Source organism: Nomascus leucogenys, chromosome 14, assembly GCF_006542625.1.
Source record: "Nomascus leucogenys isolate Asia chromosome 14, Asia_NLE_v1, whole genome shotgun sequence".
Classification (NCBI taxonomy): Eukaryota; Metazoa; Chordata; class Mammalia; order Primates; family Hylobatidae; genus Nomascus; species Nomascus leucogenys.
The window spans coordinates 29,494,143-29,497,560 of NC_044394.1; the positions used below are offsets into that span (position 1 = coordinate 29,494,143).

The following is a 3,418-nucleotide window of genomic DNA, read 5'->3' on the forward strand; positions in this document are numbered from 1 at the left end:
ACATGGTGAAACCCCATCTCTACTAAAAATAGAAAAATTAGCCAAACGTGGTGGCGCACACCTGTAATCCCAGCTACTCGGGAGGCTAAGGCAGGAGAATCGCTTGAACCTGGGAGGTGGAAGTTGCAGTGAGCTGAGATTGTGCCACTGCCCTCCAGCCTGGGTGGCAGAGCAAGACTCTGTCTCAAAAACAAAAACAAAGCAAAAACTCAAAGATCTATCTCTCTAAGTACTGATCATGAGAAATCTTACTGTTAGATGACAAAACCAAGATCTGGAACAGTGTACTCACTATGCTACCTTATGTCTTAAGAAAGGGGAGATGTGTGTGTGTGTGTGTGTGTGTGTGTGTGTATGCTTAATTTTACATCAAGAACCACTGAAAGGGCTGGGCACAGTGGCTTATGCCTGTAATCCCAGCACTTTCGGAGGCCAAGGCAAATTCCTGAGGTGAGGAGTTCGAGGCCAGCCTGGGCAACATGGTGAAATCCCATCTCTACTAAAAATATAAAAATTAGCCACGTGTGGTGGCAGGCGCCTGTAATTCCAGCTACTCAAGAAGCTGAGGCAGGAGAATTGCTTCAACCCGGGAGGCGGAAGTTGCAGTGAGCTGAGATCATGCCACTGCACTCCAGCCTAGGTGATACAATGAGACTGTCTCAACACAAACAAACAAACAAACAAACAAACAAAACCCAAAAAGAACCACTGAAAGGGCAAATAAGAAACGAATACAAGTTACCTGTAGAAGACAGGGGGGAACAAGGGGAGTGGGGTCAAAAGTGAGAATTAGACTCTTTTTGTTGTACAGACAGGGTCTCACTATGTTGCCCATGGGCTCAAGCAATCCTCCTGCCTCAGCCTCCCAAAGTGCTGAGATTACAGGTGTGAGCCAGTGTGCCCAGCCAAGGAAATGAGACTTTTAAAATGTATACCTTTTAGAGTTTTGATTTTTGAACTTCGTAAATATACTATCTATTTTAAAATAAAAGTTAGGGGTAAAAAACAAAGAATGTGGTAGAGTGAAGGAGAAAAGAATAAGTAGAAAAAATCACGGGAATACTTTTCCAAAGATTAGTTGGGTGGTCTTTTTTTACTTGTAGTGGAATGCAGGGAAAGCAAAAAAGTTAGTGCTCAGAGATGGCTGGAAAGAGATGGCTTTTGGCTGGATATCATAGACTGGACCTGGAGCCCAGAATAAAAGATGTTTGCTCAGCGACTAAAGTAGCTGATGAAGAACTGCAACTCAATTAAGAGACTGAGATTAATTAAGAGTCACCAAGTCAGTTGGCACAACTTTTATTGTTGTTCATGTGCATTACTCCTTTTTACCTCCTAAGAATGCTATCAGGCCAGATGTGGTGGCTCACGCCTGTAAACCCAGCACTTTGGGAGGCCGAGGCAGGAAGATCGCTTGAGCCCAGAAGTTCTAGATCAGCCTGTGCAACATAGTAGGGCCTTGTCTCTACAAAAACTATGAAAAAATTAGCCAGGTATAGTGGCATGTGCCTATAATCCCAGCTACTGGGAGGCTGACGCAAGAAGATTGCTTGAGCCCAGGAGTTCAAGGCCAGCCTGGGCAACATGGCAAGAGCCTATCTCTACAAAAAATTTAAAAATTAAGCTGGGCGTGGTGGTGTATGTCTGTAGTCCCAGTTACTTGGGATGCTGAAGTGGGAGGATTGCTTGAGCCCAGGAGGTCAAGGCTGTAGTGAGCCATGATCATGCCACTGCACTCCAGCCTGGGTGATAGAACAAGACCTTGTCTCAAAAAAAAAAAAAGTTACCAGTGTTAATATCACTTATACTCCAGAAGGGTGCTTCTAAATCTTGTCAGGATCTATAGGTGTGTTTTAAAAATCACATTTTGTTCCCTATAGCTTTTTTTTTTCTTTGAGATGGAGTCTTGCTCTGTTGCCAAGGCTGGAGCACAGTGGCGAGGTCTCGGTTCACTGCAACCTCCACCTCCCAGGTTCAAGCGATTCTCCTGCCTCAGCCTCCTAAGTAGCTGGGACTACAGGTGCCCACCACTACACCCAGCTAATTTTTGTATTTTTAGTAGAGATGGGGTTTCACCATGTTGGCCAGGCTGGTCTCAAACTCCTGACCTCAGGTGATCCACCCGCCTCAGCCTCCCAAAGTGCTGGGATTACAGGTGTGAGCTACTGCTCCCGGCCCCTGTAGCATTTTTTACATCAGTGAAAATCACTCCATTTTTCTTCAAAATTTCTTCCCATTTTGGTTCCTGGGATATTGAATGCAGTTGTCCCCCATCTATGAATTCACTGAGCACTGCTTCTTGGGCCAGGAACTGTGCCAGACTCAGTGTTTTCTACTTCTCTGAGACTTAGTCTTTTTGGCTAGCTCCTCATTTCTTTTTTCCTCTACCCTCCTCCACCTCAGCTGTCATCACAGTACAAGACTCAGTCTTGAGTCCTCTGCTTTTATCCTTATGTTTTTTTTTTTGCTTCTAAATATTAATTTTAATTACTTTGAAGTAACCTAACTTAGTATCAAATGTTTAACCATTATAATTGCTAAACTGGAAAATCAGCATTATTTGTATCTGACCAATTATATAATACTCATCAACTTTCTTTTGACAAAAAATACAGGTTGCGTATCCTTTATCTGAAATGCTTGGGACCAGAAGTGTTTTGGATTTTTTTATTTTTTCAGACTGGAATATTTGTATTATACTTCCCAGTTGGGCATCCCTAATCCAAAAATCTGAAATCCAAAATGCTCCAGTGAGCATTTCCTTTGAGCATGACCACTCAAGTTTCAGATCTTGGAACATTTTAGATTTCATATTTTTGGACCAGGGATGTTCAACCTATAGTAGAAATCCTGAAGAGTATGGGAGAGTCTACTAGTTTACTAATTTAGCACCATAATTCCAGTCTTAGAATCTCCCAAGCAGCTGAAAGGAGGATGGGAAGAGGCAAAGATGTTGGAAAGTAAGGATAGTTTTTAGCTCCATTTTTGTTCTAAGGCAATGCAGGGTCTAGCAAAGAAGAAAAATCACTGAGGCTGAAGACAAAGCAAAAGTTTTTGGTTCAGGTGGTAAAGGAGGGCCTGAAGAGCAGTGGAATCGGTGTATCCAGAAGGCAGTGCTGGAGTCGACCTCATGAACTAGGGGGTGTCTTCTTGGCACCCAATTCCGTTTTAATTTCTTCAAATGTTTTAGCTAGATTTGGTATGTCATAGTTCTGAGCCACATAATTCCAACCACATTGCCAAAAGTAAGTGCAAGCAGGAATTGGAACGTGACGTCGACAACAAGGGCAAGGAGGACAAAGAGGTTTCAATGGGTGGCTGCAGCCCTGTATATTCTTTCCTTCAAGTACATGAACCCTTCTCACCACAGCTTCAACTGTCACTACAGAGCACAGCCATTCATCTGACTGCCATTCCT

General features: G+C 43.2%; 1 pseudogene; it reads right to left on the reverse strand.

Annotated features, from left to right (window-relative positions):
* Positions 1 to 2,767: 2,767 nt before the first annotated feature.
* On the reverse strand, positions 2,768 to 3,307 carry LOC115838385 (annotated as a pseudogene).
* Positions 3,308 to 3,418: the final 111 nt, after the last annotated feature.